The sequence below is a fragment of the Giraffa tippelskirchi genome, chromosome 6 (genome assembly GCF_054371585.1).
Source record: "Giraffa tippelskirchi isolate mGirTip1 chromosome 6, T2T-mGirTip1v1.2.pri, whole genome shotgun sequence".
NCBI lineage: Eukaryota > Metazoa > Chordata > Mammalia > Artiodactyla > Giraffidae > Giraffa > Giraffa tippelskirchi.
Window position 1 is genome coordinate 173,891,710 of NC_137280.1, and position 21,639 is coordinate 173,913,348.

The 21,639-nt window shown below is 37.5% G+C and overlaps 1 long non-coding RNA gene and 1 pseudogene across 3 annotated transcripts in view; one reads left to right on the forward strand and one right to left on the reverse strand.

The window, feature by feature from the left end:
* Positions 1 to 19,281, forward strand: part of LOC145509419 (Y-box-binding protein 1-like) — a 130,925-nt pseudogene extending 111,644 nt beyond the window's left edge.
* LOC145511728 (uncharacterized) overlaps positions 1 to 21,639 on the reverse strand; it is an 878,639-nt gene that overhangs the window by 403,390 nt on the left and 453,610 nt on the right. For all 3 annotated transcript variants that reach the window (XR_014058108.1, XR_014058109.1, XR_014058110.1), the window contains exon 3: positions 19,389 to 19,518. This is a non-coding gene — a long non-coding RNA (uncharacterized LOC145511728). The remainder of the gene's footprint in view (positions 1 to 19,388; positions 19,519 to 21,639) is intronic.

Consider the following 21,639-nt stretch of genomic DNA (forward strand, 5'->3'; position numbering starts at 1 on the left):
AAAAAAATAAGTATTGTATTTGGTCCAAAGGATGAATAAGCTATGCAAAATAAACATTTATAAATGGGCTGTCTTCTTTCTTAGCTAAAATTTTGTAAGCATATATTAACATATATTAAATCTTCCTAGGCAACTTGAGGCCATCATTATGAATATAATTGATGATATAAATAAGAACAAATGGTATAAAGTGATGTGAAGCTGACATATACAGAACCATTTACTGTTACTTTCCTTCTTGTTTTTCCTCTTGTTATCTGTCAAGTGTTCATATTTCCCTCTGTGTTCATATCACAACACATACTGAGATTTATTGACTTATGAAAAGTGAAAGTCTTAGTTGCTCAGTCATGTCTCTTTGTGACCCCATGGACTGTAGCCCTTCGGGCTCCCCTGTTCATGGAATTGTCTGGGCAAGAATACTGGAGTGGGTAGCCATTCTCTTCTCCAGGGGATTGTCCCAACCTGGGGATTTGAACCTGGGTCTCCTGCTTTGCAGGCAAATTCTTTACCATCTGAGTCACCAGGGAAGCCTTTATTGGTTTATATATCCATGTTATTTCTCTTTATCCACAGCAATCAGCTGAGGGTACTATAAACATTAAACACTAAATACATGCTTGAGTAAAGACTAAATAAAGATTTGGAGATTAACCACTTGAAGTCGTTAAAAGTAAGGACTCTCTTTTGAATATTTACTACCCTTTTGCTGTCTGGACTCCTCCAAAAAGTTTCCAAAGTTCTTCCTGATTCTGTTCCCTAATTTATCAAACAAAGATAAACATCATGCTTATTTTATAACGTTACCATGAGGATTAAGTGAGTTAGTGTCCAAGGACAGCACTCTGAACTGGATATGACTTACAATAAACGCTACATATGCTTGTTCATATTATTCATGTATGGATATGCTAACATTTGTTTTGGTTGCTCTGGTAAATCTTTTGATACTTGAGTTTCTTAGTAAATTTGAGATGGCTGAGCTTATCATAAATCACTTCTGGATAAAATTTCACATTTACTTATTTCTTTGCTATTTGCCTTTCTATTATCCTTCTAAGCTACTCAATAAATATAAAAGAATAACCACAAAACATAAGATATTTGTCTTTGGAGAGATTTGAGAATATGACTAAGAAGACAGGGAGATCTTATTTTGTAATATTAATTTGATAGTGGAGACTCATTCAAGACAGAGACGTGTGAATAACTAGGATCAGGATCTCTATATTGTTTTCATCCCCTTGGTATTCAACATGTTTTTGCAATCTTGTCACAATGACTTCTTCATGCTCACTTATCTGTTCTCTATTAAATGTTCTGATGGTTCATGTCAGAAAGTGAGTGTTGGAACTCATACCAAATGACAGAGGATCTGTATTGTGGAATCACGTTGACTGACAGTTGACAGTAACTTACAGAAATTCTGTGCTTCCTGGGGGCTTTTTAAATTATTTTAAATTCACCTCAAAAAACTGTGATAATCCCAGAGTCTTACTGAGTATCAAGAACTTAAGAACAGTACTGAAGAAAACGGACTCCAAGCATATTTAATGTTTATCATGTTCAAGGGATGTAAGTGGCCAGAGGCCCAAACATATCACCAACTCTAGTTTCTATTTATATACTTACTATTACAAAGCTTTCTCTTATGTACGTCTTTAAGTTTCTAAAGATTGTTTCACTTTGGAATTATAAGAGTTATGCTAATCTCTTCTTGGTGTGTTCATGCCACCCACATACTTTGGAATCTGTGGCATACATTAGATTTTTCAAACTAGGTATTCTGTCAGGGACCTAGGAATCTTTCTTGATGAGAAAGGCAATGAAATGCTAAGGGAGTACAGAAGCTAAATATTAAATTATTTCTACCGATTAAATGCATCTACCGAAAACCATGCAAAATGTATAAGAATATTTCCAGAAAGTAAACAACAAAGGAAAAAAAAATTCAAACATTTTATACATCCCGAGAAAAATGGTCTAAGCCTATATGACTCTTGATGCTCTCATATAAGTGGAAATTTCTTATTAATATCAAAATAAAACTTACTCTTTATATGTAAGAAGTGTCACATTCAGTTTGGAAGCCCTAAAAGTAATGGTCTCTGTTAGGCAGTATTTAATGATATCATGATATCCCCAAGAAAATATGTGCAACTAGTTAAAAATCTCTAATTTATTTCTTAAAAAATTATTTATATACTCAAGGTTCTAACTCAAACGCAGGTTTCTTCTTTTAGTTGGAGATGATTCTAAGAGCCCAATCTAGGGCTTCACTAGCCTGGCACTATTAATTTATAGGGCTGTATAATCCTGTGCTTTGAAGGGCTGCCTTGTGCATCATAAGATACTTAGCAGCATTCCAGAACCCTCCCTCAAATTTTGACGATCCAAAACCTCTCTAAACATGGCCAAATGGTCTAGTCTGAAAAGAAGTGTTTTAGTTTTCAATACTGTGCAACAGATCACCACAAGCTTATTGGCTTAAAACACCACAAATTTATATCACACTTTCCCTGGTCAGCGGTTTGTGTTAGCATGGTTCTCTGCTCAAGATATCACTAAGCTGAAATTAAGGCATTGTCAGGGGCTTCTATTCTCATCTAGGGCTCAGTGAGAAGGATGCCATCTACAAGGCAAGGAGAGAGAGGTCTCAGGAAAAATCAATCTTACTAGCACCTTGATCTTGGACTCCCAGGCTCCAGAACTGTGAGAAAAATTAATTCTGTAGTCAAAGCCATTCAGCTTTACAGAAAGCCTAGCAACCTAATACAGAAGACTATTCAAAAGCCTTAATCTGTGGCAGCAAAGCAGTAGGTTCTCAAGAAACCATCAGGAAGCCAAAGTGAATTTCACATCAGGATGCAAATGCCTCTGAAAAAGCATAGCTTCTCCTCTTTTATTGATACTTTCCAAATATCATGCACTTCTGGGTATTGCACAGGGAAGGGGATTCTGGAAAATACTTTTCAACTTCTCTTCTATACCTAGAAGAAATTGCATGCATGCTAAGTTGCTTCAGTCGTGTCCAACTGTTTGCAATCTTATGGACTGTAGCCCACCAGGGTCCTCTGCGCATGGGCTTCTCTAGGCAAGAATACTGGAGTGGGTTGCCATTTCCACCTTCAGGGGATCTTCTGGACCGAGGAAATGAACCCTCGTCTCTTATGTCTCCTGCATGGACAGGTAGGTTCTTTACCACTAGTGTCACCTGGGAAGCCCAGAAGAAACTTTAGACGTTATTGATGAATTCAAGTTGAAAATAGACAGTGAAGCATAGTATTGATAAAGAACTTATTCCCAAATCCTAGCTTTATATTATTTTTGTCCTTGTTTCTCAGTTCCAGTTGTGTTTGTGCTACACTTCAATTTTCTTTAGTGTTCTTACTATTTTTCTTTTAAGTGTATATTTCTCCCCATTTGTTGTATGTCTTAAGAAGTTTCCTAATCCATATGCTTTGGCTGTATTTTGTACACTGCTACTGTATCTTCTTGGATTTGTTATTAATGTTAATTTGCTAATTTATTTTTTGACCTGATCATTGCTTTATACCCTTAGGTAACTTGAAAGATAGTAATGACGATTAATTTCTCTTTCCCATGGATTTACTAGTCAATAGTTGTTAGTACTTATAGCAGATGGAAGACTCACTCTAACGAGGCTCCTAAGCAGCAAAGATTGGATTTCCCAGTTTAGGAGACAAGTGTAGCGCATGAAGAACTCATTGGGCCAAAACTCAATCCTCTGAAAGACTATTGCTTTTCAATATTTGCAGCAATTTTTTTTCACTTTCAAAATTCTAAAATAGTAAAGAGCTCAAGCTCTCGAAGCCATCCGTCTGTGAGGAGGAAGAGCATTTCAAAGGTCATCATGGCTGCCACTGCCAACACTGAAAGAAGTGGAAATTCACAGACCCTATTTAATGAAACAACACAAACATAAAACTCTTCCTTCAGCATCCAGAGGGTTTGACATTTTGAATTTACAATATTTTTTATAACTTACAGATAAGAATATGTGACACAATGGGCTAAATATTTCTTAGACTACCAACTATTAATCAGACTCTTTTCCTTGGCTAATTATCTGAATTTTTTCCCCACTATCTAAAAAAAGTCTAAATTTGTACAAATAAATTAATCAATGAAAGGACCAGAGCTCAAAAGGAGATGGATGACCAAAGAATATAAAAGGAATCCTCATTTTTCATCTTGCTGAAATTCAAAAGGACCAGCCAGTGGAAAAAAATCTTTCTGGAAGAAATCTTTCTGGATAGAAGTTTTGTATCATTTACACCAGTTGCATTAATAATGGTTAATTATAGTCTGTCTACAGACTTCCTAGAGCTTAAATTGGATATAATTTTACTCATTTCCTGCCTTAAGTCACTTTTGAAATTTGTTGAAAAATTTTAAACATCTGCTTAATTTCCCCTAAAGAGGTAGCTACATTTTATTATAAGTGAGTCAATCTGTAGGTTTAGTTTATTTCTTGTGTGTATATTCAGCCTGGTGATTTGATATCAATGGGCCGGTACATCTGAATCATACATTTACCAGTCATTTGCAAAGTTCAGAGAATTTTTGAAAATTTAGAAATTTAAGATTACAATTTTGTTATACCTAAAATAATCATTAGTGATGCCAGTGTGTCCTTGTCCACTTGATTGTTTGGCTCTAATTTCTATCTACACAGTAAAAATGGGCACCACTTATCCAGGGAGACATAATTTTTTGAGCAGCATGTCTTACTTGCTATCAAGTCAAATTTAGTTTTATTCTTTTGGCAGATGCTCAAGCTTATTACTACATAACTGGCACCAACGGCTGCCTCTGCTGTGTAAACCATATAAACATCACACAATCCAGATTTTCACCATCTCGTTTAGTATTAGCTCACTTTTTGTGCAATGAAGTGTGTAGTCACAAAACAGCAAAGCGGAAAAAAAAAAGGTATGGGGTGTATTTTCAACTTGAATTCAGAAAAATTATGGTCTAAAAATATTCTTATTAGTATCTGAACATGATATATTATCGTAGTTTTCTTAAAGCCAGGTATGTGTATTTTTTCTACATAGCGTGGGCTTGCTTATAAACTAGAGGAGAAAATAAACTTTAAAAACAATTCAAATAGAGTAACAATATGAAAGATTCAGCTTCTGCATTCATCACTTAAACAAAAATTATGTGTCTATGTTTACCTTGTGAAGCACAATTTTAAATAGAGGACAGGGAAGACAAGGCTAAGTAGAGCTTTTCAAGGTGTTACCTTGAGGCATATGGAGTTTTATCCAGTTGAAGATAAAACGAACTGAAATCTCTAATTCAGAAGCCTATCTCCTTCTGGCACCTTAAACCAAACAGTTATCCATCTGCCCTCTCAGTGGGCTGAAGACCTTTGGCCCATAACAGAATTCACCTTAAGTATGCTCTTTTAAAAAACAGGTGTTCCCCTGAATCACACCCAGTAATACGTGCAGCAAGCTTAAGAGACACATCCTGACTGACAAAGATATATGTAAAGTAAACAAGACCATTTAGTTCTTTGCAACAAGTAACCCTGCTTGATCACTAACTCATTTATGCATGTGCTTCCATGTGATGGTATTGACTATCTTCTTGAGTCAGTGTACTGTACTAGGGAAAATATAGGATATGTGGGTCTAGTAAATGATATTCATAAATATTCTAATAGAAGATATTAGATAAGATAGGCCTCCCTGGTGACTCAGACATTAAAGAATCTTCCTGCAATGCAGGAGACCCCTGGGTGTGATCCCTGGGTTGTGAAGATCCCCTGGAGAAGGGGATGGCTACCCACTCCAGTATTCTTGTCTGGAGAATTCGACGGACAGAGGAGCCTGGTGAGCTACAGTCCATGGGGTCACAAAAAGTAAGACATGACTAAGCTACTAACACACACACAGATAAGAAAATATGAATATAAAAATAAATCTGTACTGTAAGTATATATAGTGGCTTCCCGGGTGGCTCAGACAACAAAGAATCTGCCTGCAATTCAGGAGAGCCAGGTTCAACCCCTGGGGCAGGAAGATCCCCTGGAGAATGAAATGGCAACCCACTTCAGTATTCTTGCCCAGAGAACCCCATGGACAGAGGAGCCTGGTGAGCCACAGTCCACGGGGTCGCAAAGAGTCAGAAAAGACTGAGAAACTAACATTTTCTTTCACTCTTATAAGTTCATGTATAAATTAATATATATATATATCTATAAGTACATGCATATATTATAATTTCAGTTACTTTAGATAAATTTAGCTATCACTAAAAAAATTATTTTAAATGAGTGTTTTCTAATACATATTGAAAACACATATTTAAGTTTATACTGATTTATTTACCCCATGAAATTTTAAGAAACAAAGTTTCTGATATAATTTTCTTACCTATTCATCTTTATGAAATCTACTACTAAAAAGACACAGATTGTCGTGTCTGGAATAAAATGCTTCATGGTTTTAGCCCCTTCACCAGCCCATTTTAAATCACTCGAGTGTACTGAAATACATCAGCTTTTTAAAATAAATTTTAGATATCATGATGTTGTTTGGAAAAGGAGAGAAATATCTTCTTTTTACTTAACAATCTGGCTCCTCAAGACAAATTATTTATAGACTCAAACTTCTTTTGCAAATAAATACCTACTTTCACAAATCTACACTCACACAACACAAACACATTTTATGTCCCCTGAATTTGAGCCTAGTAAAGTAATGCTCAAAATTCTCCAAGCCAGGCTTCAGCAATATGTGAACCATGAACTTCCAGATGTTCAAGCTGGTTTTAGAAAAGGCAGATGAACTAGAGATCAAATTGTCAACATCTGCTGGATCATTGAAAAAGCAAGAGAGTTCCAAAAAAACATCTATTTCTGCTTTATTGACTATGCCAAAGCCTTTGACTGTGTGGATCACAATAAACTGTGGAAAATTCTTAAAGAGATGGGGATACGAGACCACCTGACCTGCCTCTTGAGAAACCAGTATGCAGGTCAGGAAGCAACAGTTAGAACTGGACATAGAACAACAGACTGGTTCCAAATAGGAAAAGGAGTACGTCGAGGCTGTATATTGTCACTTTGCTTATTTAACTTACATGCAGAGTACATCATGAGAAACGCTGGGCTGGAAGAAACACAAGCTGGAATCAAGATTGCCAGGAGAAATATCAATAACCTCAGATATGCAGATGACACCACCCTTATGGCAGAAAGTGAAGAGGTACTAAAAAGCCTCTTGATGAAAGTGAGAGGGGAGAGTGAAAAAGTTGGCTTAAAGCTCAACATTCAGAAAACTAAGATCGTGGCATCTGGTCCCATCACTTCATGGGAAATGGATGGGGAAATAGTGGAAACAGTGTCAGACTTAATTTTTTTGGGCTCCAAAATCACTGCAGATGGTGATCGCAGCCATGAAATTAAAAGACGCTTACTCTTTGGAAGGAAACTGATGACCAACCTAGACAGCGTATTAAAAAGCAGAGACATTACTTTGCCAACAAAGCTCTGTCTACTCAAGGCTATGGTTTTTCCAGTAGTCATGTATGGATGTGAGAGTTGTACTATAAAGAAAGCTGAGCACTGAAGAATTGATGCTTTTGAACTGCGGTGTTGGAGAAGACTCTTGAGAGTTCCTTGGACTGCAAGGAGATTCAACCAGTCCATCCTAAAGGAGATCAGTCCTGGGTGTTCATTGGAAGGACTGATGTTGAAGCTGAAACTTCAATACTTTGGCCATGTCATGCGAAGAGTTGACTCATTGGAAAAGACCCTGATGTTGGGAAGGATTGAGGGCAGGAAGAGAAGGGGACGACAGAGGATGAGGTGGCTGGATGGCATCACCAACTCGATGGACATGGGTTTGGGTAGACTCCGGGAGTTGGTGATGGACAAGGAGGCCTGGCGTGCTGCGATTCATGGGGTCGCAAAGAGTCGGACACGACTGAGCAACTGAACTGAACTGAATTTGAGCTTACACTCCTAGATGATGTTCTTTAGATTTGCCAAAGTGATTAAACCTATTTGCATAAGTCAGACTTTATGTGTGTGATTTATTATAAATTGTGCACTCATTTTATGTATTGTAAATAATTTATTTACATATATATATATATATATATATTGCCTTTATAGCAGGTACTATCCTAATCATGGGTGAAAAAAATAACCAAGTCATAGTCCTTGCCTTCTAGAAGTACCCATCCTGGATGCTTAGAGAAGTATACTCTATTTTTGTTTTGCTGAGAGTATTTCTTCAATGAACACAGGCTGAATTTTATAATTTTATTTTCTATTTCTTTTGTTATTATACCACTTTTATTCTTTAGCATGTTACTATGATACTTTGCATTGTTTAAGTTTGAAGTGTTGAACTAGTCTTTTATTACTAAAATAAACTCTACTTGAATGTAATATATTATCCTTTTATATATTGCTAGATTTTATCTGTTAATATTTAGCTGAGGATTTACTGTCTATATTCAAGATGAATATTTGTAGTTTTCTTTCCTCATAATTTTTATCTGGATATAAGGATGTTGGACTGATAAATTAGGAAAGATTTTCTCCCATTCAATTTTCTGGATACATTATGTACAAAATATATGCCTCTGTCTTAAATGTGCTGTACAGTTCACCAGGGAAACCACCAGGGATTGAGATTTACTTTGTTAGATATTACACTGCTTGTGGTTAATTTCATTGATAGTAAGTTTTGATAGTTTGTGTCTTTTAAGGGTTTAGTGCATTCCACTTGATCTTTTTTTTGTTCAAATTTATTGCCATACAGTCATTTGTAATATTGTCCTCCTATTATTTTAATATCCGAGCAGTATGCATTGTGTATTCTTCCCTTTCTTTGTTGGGCTTACTAGAGGTTTATCAATTTAATTGATCTTGAAAAAAACAAGAAATGTTGGCTTACTGATTTTCTCTACTGTTTGCTTGTAATTTCACTGATCTCTGCTCTAATCACTGTTATCATATTCCTTGTTTGCTGTAGGTTTATTTTGCCCTTCTCTCTCTCGTTCTTAAGGTGAAAGCTTACTGATTTTGGATCGTTCTTTTGTTCCAATGTATGCATTTAATGCTATAAACTTCCCTCTAAAAACTGTTTTATCAGTACCCAACAGGTGTTGCTATATTGTATTTTTATTTAATTCAAAATATTTTCTTACATGGATGAGACTTCCTTTTCAGGCCACAGATTGTTTAGAAGTCTATTGTTTAACTTCCAAATTTGGGGATTTTGAAGGGGCTTTCCAGATAAATTTTTGTAGTTTATCTCTAGCACACTATTATGGTCTTAGAATATGCTTTATATGGTATCAATTTTATTAACTTAATTGCTTGCTCTTCATTCCTGAAGTTAAAAAAAATTTCTTCTGGAATCATTTTTGTTTAGGTTAAGGAACTTTCTATAATTTCTTTTTTTTTTTTTTTGGAGGGGTGGGGAGTCAGATAGTGACAGATTATTTTTCCTTAATCTAAGAATGTCCTTAATTCAGTAATTTTTGAAGGATATTTTAACTGGACACAGAATTCTAGGTTGAGAAAGGGTGGGGTCAAGATCAGAGTAGGAAGATCCTGAACTCACTTATTCCCACACATCACAACTACAAGCACATATAGAACTACTTTCTCTAAAACCAACCTGAATACCAGCAGAACTGCTCTTCTACAATTAAGGATATAATGAAAAAAAAATATTGAGATGGGTAGGAGGGACAGAGACATGATTTAGTCAGGACCTACACCTCAAAAGGGCAACCAAAGAAGGAAGAGAATATGACAAACCCCGAGGAGAAAGAAGTTTGAGCCTCACACTGGGCATCCTTGCCCTGGGGATGGGCAACAGGAGGATAAGCCCCTAACTGGTTCTGAAGAGCAGAGGGGTTTTGAGCTGGGGGCTGGAGAAAACCAGTGTGCTCTCAAAGGGCTCACACTAAAGCTCACTTTCTCTGATTTCCAAAGCAAGGGCAGCCGACTGACAAGTGTCTGGCACTCTAGTCAACTTGCCGAGACTGCTCGGGTAAGCCCCTTGATATGGCCGAAAACAGAAACACAACTTTCCAAATCTTTGGGACACAGCCAAAAAAGAGCTCTAAGAGGGAAGTTCTTAGTGATACAACTACTTCAAGAAACAAATAAACAACAACAGCAACAACAAACAGATAAGCAATCTAACCTTATATCTAGAGAAATTAGAAAAAGATGAGCAAACAATGAAGTAGAGAAAAGGAAACAGATCACAAGAGAAATACATAATATTGAGACTAAAAAGCAATACAAAAGATCAAGGAAACTAAGAGCAGGTTTTCTAAACATACTTTTAAAGATTGATAAACCTTTAGCTAGAATCATCAAGAGAAAAAGAGAGAGTAGTCAAATAAACATAATTAGAAATGAAAGAGGAGAAATTACAACCAATATCACAGAAATACAAACAATCACAAAATAATATAATTATACACCAAAATTGGACAACCTAGAAGAAATGAATAAATTACTAGAAACAAATAATCTTCCTTGACTGAATCAGGAAGAAATAGAAAGCCTTAACAGACTAATTAACTGAAAAAATAGAAAACCTTAACAGACTAATGAAATTGAATCTATAATCAATAAACATTCAACAAACAAAAGTCCAGGACCAGATGGCTTCACAGGGGAAATCGACTGCATATTTAGAGTTAATAGCTAAGTCTCTAAAACTATTTTAAAAAATTGAACAGGATGGAACACTTCCAAACTTATATTAGACCATCATCATTCTAATATCAAAACAAGACAAAGACAGTGCCCTCCCTCCCACAAAAAAAAATTACAGACTAGTGTCACTGATGAATAGATGTTGGGAAGCCCCAACAGAATATTGGCAAACTGAATTCAACAATAAACTGAAAGGATCATACATCATGATCAAGTGAGAATTGTTCCTGGGATACACAAATGTTATAATATCTACAAATAAGTAAATGTGACCAAATGCATTGACAAATAAAGGATTAAAACCATATGATCATTTTGATGCATGTGTGCTCAGTAGCTAAGTAATATCCAACTCTGCGGCCCCATGGACTGCAGCCCGCCAGGCTTCTCTGTCCATGGAATTTTCTAGGCAAGAATACTGGATTAGGTTGCCATTTCCTACTCAAGGTATCTTCCCAACCAGGGATCCAACCCACGTCTCCTGCATTGGAAGGTGGATTCTTTACCACTGAGCCACCTGGGAAGCCCGGTCTTCATGGTAGATGCAGAAAATGCATCAGACAAAATTCAACATCCACTCATAATGAAAGCTCACAATATAATTAATATAGAAGGAATATACATTAACATATTAATAGTAAAGATGATTTAAGACAAACTCACAGCTAACATCATACTCAATGGTGAAAATCTGAGAGCTTTTCCTCTCAAACCAGGAACAAGACAAATATGCTCACCTTTGCCACTTTTATTCAACATAGCATTGGAGTCTTAGCCACAGCAATCAGACAAGTAAAAGAAATAAAAAGTATCTATATTGAAAGGGGAGAAGTAAACTATAACTCTGTAGATATCATTGTACCATATATCAAAAACCCTAAAGACTATCCTGAAAATACTATTAGAACTATTGAAGTAATTAAGTTCAGTAAAATTTCAGAATACAAAATTAATACACAAAAGTCTGTTGCATTTCTACAAACTAACAATGAACTATAAGAAAGAGAAAACAAGAAAACAATCCGTTCTATAACCATGGAAAAATTAAATAAATACCTAGGAGTAAGTTTAACAAAGAAGGTGAAAGACCTGAAGACTATAAGATGATGAAGAGAGAAATCGAAGATAACACAAATAAATGAAAAGATATACTGTGCACGTGGGTTGGAAGAAGTAACATTGTTAAAATGTCCATACCACCAAAAGCAATCTACAAATTCAATGGTGTTTTCTAAGTGCAATCCCTGTAAATACACATCACATTTTTCAGAGAACTGGAATAAATAATCCAAAAATTTGCATGGAAACACAAAATACCACAAATAGTCAAAGCAATATTGAGAAAGAAAAAGTTGGAAGTATCAAGGTCCCTGATTTCAGACTTTACTAAAATTTGTAGTCATCAAAATAGTGTGGTGCTGCAACAAAAACAGAGAAATTGTTGTTGTTCAGTCGCTATGTTGTGTCCGACTCTTTGTGACCTCAGGAACTGCAGCATGCCAGGCTTCCCTGTCCTTAACTATCTCCATGAGTTTGCTCCAACTCATTTCCATTGAGTCAGTGATGTCGTCCAACCATCTCATCCTCTATTGCCCCCTTATCCTCTTGCCCTCAGTCTTTTCCAGCATCAGGACCTTTTCCAATGAGTCAGCTCTTCAAACCAGGTAGCCAAAGTATTGGAGCTTCGGTTTCAAAACCAGACCTTCCAATGAATATTCAGGGTTGACATCCTTTAGGATTGACTGGTTTGATTTCCTTGCTGTCCAAAGGACTCTCAAGAATCTTCTCCAACACCACAGTTCAAAAGCATAAATTCTACGGCAGTCAGCTTTATTTATAGTCCAACTCTCACATCCATACATGACTACCAGAAAAAAATTATAGTTTTTTGACTATAGAGATCCTTGTTGGCAAAGTGATGTCTCTGCTTTTTCAATACACTGTCTAGATTTGTCATAGCTATTCTTCCAAGGAGCAAGCATCTTTAATTTTGTGGCTGCAGTCACCTTCTGCATTAAGTTTGGAGCCCAAGAAAATGAAATCTGACACTGTTTCCACATTTTCCCCACCTGTTTGACATGGAGTGATAGGACTGGATGCCATGATCTTCATTTCTTGAATATTGAGTTATAACCCAACTTTTTCACTCCTCTTTCACTTTCATCAAGAGGGTCTTTAATTTCTCTTCACTTTCTGACATTAAAGTGGTACCATCTGCTTATCTGAGGTTTTGACATTTCTCCTGGCAATCTTGATTCCAGCTTGTGATTCATCCAGCCTGGCTTTTCACATGATGTACTCCGCATAGAAGGTAAAGAAGGCTGTGACAATATACAGCCTTGACTTACTCCTTTCCCAGTTTTGAACCAGTCTGTTGTTCCATGTCTAGTTCTCACTGTCGCTTCTTGTCCTGCATACAGGTTTCTCAGGAGGCAGGTGATGTGGTCTGGTAATCCCATCTTATTTAGAATATTCCAGTTTGTTATGATCCGCACAGTAAAAGACTTTAGCATAGTCAATGAAGCAGAAGTTGATTTTTTTTTAATCCATTTCTTTTTCTATGATCCAGTGGCAATTTGATCTCTGATTTCTCTACCTTTTCTAAACCCAGCTTGTACAACTGGATGTTCTCAATTCATGTACTGCTGAAGCCTAGCTTGAAAAATTTTGAGCATAACCTTGCTGACATGTGAAATGAGTGCAATTATATGGCAAGCTGAACGTTCTTTGGCATTGTATTTCTTTAGGATTGGAATGAAAACTGACCTTTTCAGTCCTGTGACCACTGCTGAGTTTTCCAAATTTGGTGATGTATTCAGTGCAGCACTTTACAGCATTATCTTTAAGGATTTAAAATAGCTTAGCTGGAATCCCATCACCTCCACTAACTTCGTTTGTAGTATTGTTTCCTAAGGCCCAGGTGACTTCACACTCCAGGATAACTGGCTCTGGGTGAGCCTCCCTGTCCATCACCAACTCCTGTAGTCCACCCAAAACCATGTCCATTGAGTCGGTGATGCCATCCAGCCATCTCATCCTCTGTCATCTCCTTCTCCTGCCCTCAATCTTTCCCAGCATCAGCGTCTTTTCAAACGAGTCAGCTCTTCGCATCAGGTGGCCAAAGTATTGGAGTTTCAGCTTCAAAATCAGTCCTTCCAATGAGTATTCAGGACTGATCTCCTTTAGGATGGACTGGTTGGATCTCCTTGCAGTCCAAGGGACTCTCAAGAGTCTTCTCCAACACCACAGTTCAAAAGCATCAATTCTTCAGTGCTCAGCTTTCTTTATAGTCCAACTCTCACATCCATACATGACCAGTGGAAAAACCAGAGCCTTGACTAGATGGACGTTTGTTGACAAAGTAATGTCTCTGCTTTTCAATATGCTGTCTAGGTTGATCATAACTTTCCTTCCAAGGAGTAAGCATCTTTTAATTTCATGGCTGCAATCACCATCTGCAGTGATTTTGGAGCCCAGAAAAATAAAGTCAGCCACTGTTTCCATTGTCTCCCCATCTATTTCCCATGAAGTGATGGGACCAGATGCCATGATATTAGTTTTCTGAATGTTGAGCTTTAAGCCAACTTTTTCACTCTCCTCTTTCACTTTCATCAAGAGGCTCTTTAGTTCGTCTTCACTTTCAGCCATAAGGATGGTGTCATCTTCATATCTGAGGTTATTGATATTTCTCCCAGCAATCTTGATTCCAGCTTGTGCTTCTTCCAGCCCAGCATTTCTCATAATGTACTCTGCATATAAGTTAAATAAGCAGGGTGACAATATACAGCCTTGACGTACTCATTTCCCTGATTTGGAACCAGTCTGTTGTTCCATGTCCAGTTCTAACTGTTGCTTCCTGACCTGCATACAGGTTTCTCAAGAGGCAGGTCAGGTGGTCTGGTATTCCCATCTCTTTCAGAATTTTCCCAGTTTATTGCGATCCATACAGTCAAAGGCCTTGTTAAGACATCAAATATGCCACTTAATCCCACAGGCAAATGTAAGATGTGCCCTAATGTTTCCTGCTTTTTTGTGTTTATGAAACCACAAAGTACAATTAGTCAGAATGCAATAAAAATATATTAACTGTGATAAACAATATCAATATTTTTTTGCTAGCTTTTATTTTCAGAATAATTACCTCTCCTTCCTAAGTAAACAATTTGAAATTTTAGAATATATGATTGATTGAAGCTTGAGATACCAATGATTATAATGGCTATATTGCTAAAGTTGTCGGAAGATAAAGTTTATTTTTAATAAACATAGCAAGACATGACAGCTTGACTGTAATAGTACTAGCAGGTAAGACTCTTATATGCTCCAAGTGCTCAGACACTAAGTCGTGTTCAACTCTTTGCAATTCCACAGACTATAACACTCCAGGCTTTTCTGTCCATGGGATTCTCTCCACAAGAATACCAAAGTGGGGTGCCATTTCCTTCTCCAGGGAATACCCCCAACCCAAGGATCAAACCCATATCTCTGAAGTCTCCTACATTGGCTGGCAGATTCTTTACCACTAGCACCACCTGGGAGGTGCTATATGTTCTGATCTTGCTTAGTCACTGAGTCACTCAGTCTTGTCTGACTCTGAGACCCCATGGACTACAACCTTCCAGGTTCCTCTGTCCGAGAGTTTTCCAAGCAAGAACACTGGAGTAGTCTGCCTTTGCCTTCTCCAGGGGATCTTCCCGACCCGGGGGTCAAACCTATGTCTCCTGCGTCTCCTGCATTGGCAGGCGAATTCTTTACTACTAAGCCACCCGAGGTGGTATGTAAACTCATCAAACAGTAGACATGTTTTTTGATGGAATCATAATAGTCTAGATATTGTGATGTTATATTAAATAAATTTGGTAAATTTGTCAGGCCTGAAAGTGATTGCTTATCACAGAAATGTGACGCATGCAGGCCTCCGTGATGGTCATGAACAATACTACGCTGAAGAGGGGCATAAATATGCTGTTCTCAGTCGCTCAGCCATGTCCAACGCCGCAACCCCAGGGAATGCAGCCCATCAGTCTCCTCTGCCCGTAGGATTCTCCAGGCCAGAATACTGGAGTCGTTGCCGTTTCCTCCTCCAGAGGATCTCCCCAACCCAGGGATCGAGCCTGCATCACTTGTGTCTCTTGCATTGGTAGGATTCTTTACCACTGAGCCACCAGGAAGCTCCAAAGAGTACATATGTATTACTTTATAAATTATAAGGAGTTCCAAAGTGTAATTTTTTTAATTCATAGAAAAAAAAAGCTATGAGGAAAAGAATTATAATCATTCCTAATTTACAATGGAAGAAACTGATATTAAGAAAATTAAAACTCTTACTCAATGCTCTATACAAAAAAATGGCATCTTGGCATCTATAGATTTTCATTCCCTTAATCTGCCTCATATATATGATAAAGACCCTCTTAGGTTCTTTTTTAACCTTTAAGTATTTACTACCTTGTTTCTTCTCCATTATTTCAGAAAATCATCTCAAATAAAAATAAATAATTATCTACTCTGATAATGCTACAGTATTTTGATAGTAGAGGAACTGAGACACCAAGAAGTTAAGCAACTTCTTCAAAGAAAGAAAGAAAGTGAAATCGCTCAGCCGTGTCCGACTCTGTGCGGCCCTATGGACTGTAGCCCATACCATCCATGGGATTTTCCAGGCAAGAGTGCTGGAGTGGGTCACCATTTCCTTCTCCAGGGGATTTTCCTGACCCAGGGATGGAACCTGGGTCTCCCACATCGCAGGTGGATGCTTTACCCTCTGACCCACCAGGGAAGCCCAAGTCACACAGTAAATATACAGTTAGTATAGGAACAAATTAAATGCTGTAAGATCTCCTGCCCTGTTAAATAAATCTCCTTTAAAATTGTAATCAATGAAAATGTGTTACTACTACGCCTTCCACGGGGCACAAATATATGCAGGAATGATAGATATGAAAAATAAGAGTCAACTAAATTATACAGCATGATTACTAAACACAAGGCTTATATAGAGTGTTCATATGGATGTAAGTAAAAGACCTCACGCTTAAAGCATAATTGTAGTTATCTCTTTAATGATGTTAAAATAAATGTGATTTTAAAAATATTTCTATACATATGACAATAAAATACAACTAAAGTAAAACTGAAATATGTGCAGCATTAAGTTTAGCCCTTGGCAGCTTAAATTTACTACTGTTTTCAAATGTATGAGAATATTAGTAATTTTAACATTACTTTAAAATGGTATATATATTTGATAAACATTTGAAGAGGACAAAATTGTTGCTTTAAATTCAAATAAATAGATACACTTGTGAATCATGCAATTGATTACGCTTTCCAGTTTCTAATACAATCTCAAATGAATATGCTTTTTCCTTTCAGGTTATTGACTTTCAATTAAATAGCCAGCATAAATTAAACAGTTGCAGGTGAACAACCGGATCTTAATTTCTTCATTTGACTTTTAAGTACATGTATTTAAGATTATTTAATTAACTCTGCACTGGTGTCGTAACTTGACAAACACATACGCTGAGAGCTTAATGGAAATGGAATTATATCCAATGAAAGTGAAGTTGGAAATAAGCTCCTGCAGAAATTCTATGAATAACTAAAATTAAAAGCTTTTGATGACATCTTGCCTTTTGGAGGAGCAGAGCCTAGAAAATTTAAATATACCTTTGAATCATTCTGTATACATTTATTGAATGTTTCAACAACTCTTTAGAGAAACAAAGTAAGACATTTTGGAGCTGTATTTCCTCCAGCACCTGATGGAGCCACTGTGCTTGACTTGAATATCAGACAGGACTTATACAGCTTTCCTCTGAATATAAACCTTGTTGTACTCCTGGTAAGCAAAGCAAATGAACAGCAACCAAGGCTTTTAGAGCACTGGCCTGTGCTTCCTACCCACAAATGATTTCTAAGGGACAATAACACTAATTTGTGTGCATGCTCTTTTTTTCTTTGGGTACCAGATCACTTTCAATATACAATCAGGTGGTTTGACACTCATTTGAATTACAGAAGTCAGACTTTCTGTGTCCCCTCTGGAGTAAACATTTAAGCAAAGAGTAGGGACTAGGATGTTGTTTCTTGGACTTACATTTTCTTCCCTATTCCTTATTAAAATCTTGCATACCAACAAGTAAATGAACTCTCATTCACCAGCACTCTCCTACTCCTGCTTTCTCTCTCTCACACACACACACACACACACACACAAACATACCCAAAGTTTCATGAAGACACAAGAGCTGAGTAGTCAAACTAGCGCTCATTTGGAGATACCTGTCAAAATATCATCTGTGCATTATCATGATATGAATTCTGTCACACTCAAGAGTTTTGACGTATAGGTTAAGAACATAAGCACGATCAGTTCAGTTCAGTCGCTCAGTCGTGTCCGACTCTTCGCGACCCCATGGACTGCAGCACACCAGGGTTCCCTGTCCATAACCAGCTCCCGGAGTTCCCAAACTCATGTCCATTGAGTTGGTGATGCCATCCATCTCACCCTCTGTCGCCCCCTTCTCCTCCTGCCCTCAATCTTTCCCAGCATCAGGGTCTTTTCAAATGAATCTGTTCTTCTCATCAGGTGGCCAAAGTTTCAGCTTCAGCATCAGTCCTTCCAATGAATAGTCAGGACTGATTTCCTTTAGGATGGACTGGTTAGATCTCCTTGCTGTCCAAGGGACTCTCACGAGCCTTCTCCAACACCACAGTTCAAAAGCATCAATTCTTCGGCGCTCAGCTTTCTTTATAGTCCAACCCTCACATCCATACACGACCACTGGAAAAACCATAGCCTTGACTAGACGGACCTTCGTTGGCAAAATAATGTCTCTGCTTTTTAATATGCTGTAGAGGTTGGTCATAACTTTTCTTCCAAGGAGAAAGCGTCTTTTAATTTAAGAAAAGTGTGCAGAGGCTGCAAATAACAGGCCCTGATGCAGTTGCTGCAAGAGGCAGTAAATATGCAGCAGACTGTAACCATGAAACATGCCACCCCTGTCGCTGGGCTCCTCCGTGCAATTGCCGTCAAAATGACCTGAATAGCGAGAGTGAGGCAAAGAATGAAGGATCCCCAAGGCCAGGCCCAACAGTGCCCGCCCCACCGCAGGCAGAGGTCCCCACCTCGCTGCGTGAGGAGACCCTGTGGGCATCCACCCCAGCACTCCAACTCTCGTGTGCAGAGAGAAGCAATGGAGGGTGCCGAGTCCAGGAGAACAGCTGGGAGACAGAGTATGTACCGGGGTTACAGACCACAATTCCGCAGAGGCCCTCCTCACCAAAAGCAGCCCAGAGAGGGAGGCAGTGACGACCACACGGAAAATCAAGGCGATGCGGCCCAAGCTCAGCAGCCACCTCAGCGTCCGTACAGCCGCAACCTCAACTACGGAAGCAGACGCCCAGAAAACCCTAAACCACACGACCGGCAAAGATGCCTTAAGAGGGACTCGCCAAAAGCAGACCCTAAGATGAGGCTACATATGAAAATAACATATCAGGAAGTGCTGCCAGGAAAAAAAAAAAGAGTAAGGGAGCGGTGAAGAGAGACCAGGATGAGGAGGAAACCAAGCAAATATTCGACATCAAAGAAATTCCTATGAAGGGCAATTTAGGCTCAACTCCACAAACATTTTGAAGACAGTCTTACCTCAGAGCAGGCAGGGCTAGGGGCGAGGATGCTGGAGTCGTTTCTAATTCTGGGCTGGGAGCCGCTTGCTAGGGCTCTTCGCAGGGCGATGCAAACGTCAGGTATCACTGGCTTTTCTTGCAGGTGTTAGCTGTTGGACATAAACACACAACGTGAAAACGGTAAAGAGATCTGCAAGAACACAGGTGGAGCAAAGACTCTATCTGCCACACACGCACACAACCCTCAAACCAATTAAGCCATTCTGTCGTTGTTTGGGGAAGACTATATTCCTTTAAAACGGAAACATTCTCGATTTCAAATTAAAGAAGTCTTTTTTTCTTCTCTCACCATTTTGAGGTTTATAATTCAAGTCAGAGTTCAATAAAAAATAATTATATCTCATTAATTTACTAATTTTGATTTTTTTGTTGTTGTTTAATTTTTCCAGTTTTCATTGTCCTGCAGATAATTCAAATCTCTTGACTGAGAAACCTCAGTCTGAGAATATGTTACTATTTAATATATATCATTTTACATATATTCTGTTAATGGCTATAAGGATAATGATAAGGATAAACTGTCTCTTTAAAGTCTACAAAGTGTATATCAAACTTAGCATTCCCCTGGATTAAGGGTGGAAGCAACATCTACCATTATATCGTCTCTCTTCTCTTGAAGCTTCAAAATGGAGTTCTATGAACTTATGTTTTTTCTTTAAATGTTTATAGTGATATATTTAAATTGTACTTTGTAATAACGATAAATACAAGCATTTGTTCTTCTTCTACAAGTCAACTTCACCTATAATAAATATTATAAATCAGTAGCAAGGCTTTCTCATTATTATAGTCTACATGCCATTAATAGCTACATGTCAAAAATGTTAAGGAAGGTGTTACCTAATATTGTAAAACGACAAACTCTATTCTCCAATAAGTTTATCCTAGGCAACACACTCAACTTTAAGGCCTATTAATGTTGTCATTAATAGGTTTAAGTAAGTTCCATAATTACATGTTGTAAAGAAAATAGATGACTTACAGCCTGAAACATGGAAAGCAATAATACCAAGAAAGTCATTCTATTTCAATTTTTTCAAACTACACTTTAGCTGTGAAGTAATCTTAATTGTCAAGTAAGAATGACATTATTCTAAGTGCCTTAAAAATCAGACTTTTTGTTGGACAGCAACTGAAACTTTTATTTAAACTGAGAGAAATGCATGTATCTTTCTCTTTTTAAATCTATGAAAAATATTAACCAGAAATGTTAACTGATTTAAAGAAAGAAACAAAAGTGGCAAGGATAAGTCCATAAAATAAAAGTAATATCATTGTTTTATGAAAGTAAACTAAGAAGGTATAATCATTCAGATCTAATATGCTCAATGCTGCTGCTGCTGCTAAGTCACTTCAGTCATGTCCAACCCTGTGTGACCCCATAGACGGCAGCCCACCAGGCTCCTCTGTCCCTGGGATTCTCCAGGCAAGAATACTGGAGTGGGCTGCCGCTTCCTTCTCCGAATATGCTCAATAAGCATAGTCATAATATGTCTACAGTCTAGTCAAGAAAGAGTCAAATAGATGCATAACAGACAATTGCTCTAAATGCACACAAAACATTAGTAGACTAATCAGATACATATATGACGATCATCTACACTCAATCTGAGCCAAAAGGCCAAGAAGTGATGATGTTTATTTAGACTGGTAAAAAAAAAAAAAAATGAGATTGTACAAAAGCCTCTACTCAAGCTTTCCAAGGAGATATTCTACAATCAGACATCTCAATATTTTGCTTTGTTAAGGAAAGATGCCACCTGATATGTAGCTATAATAACTGATTCTTGAATTTCTCCTGCAACAAAAGGGAAGTAGAAAACTGGCTTCTGGAGTGTGAGGCCAATTCATGAGCTTGAAGTTAATGAAATACAACATGAAATGTAAAAGTAAAGGAATGCCATAGGAAACTTTTTTCAAACATTTTACAAATGTTATTTGAGCTCCTATAATGCACTGACGCTGTGCAAAACCCTGAGACTAGAGCAGTAATCCAGATAGTTGTTCTTCTCACCTTCATAAATCTTATATTCTTGTGTGTGTGTGTATATAGATATAAACTATGAGTGATAATTCTATGAAACATAATTACAGAATGTTTAAAGATTACATTATATAGACAATGAGAATTCCGTTTTTTCCTATCAGTGTCCTTCTAATCCATCTCTATAGCATGTCTTCCTGTATTTAATAAATAACAGCGCTAAGAC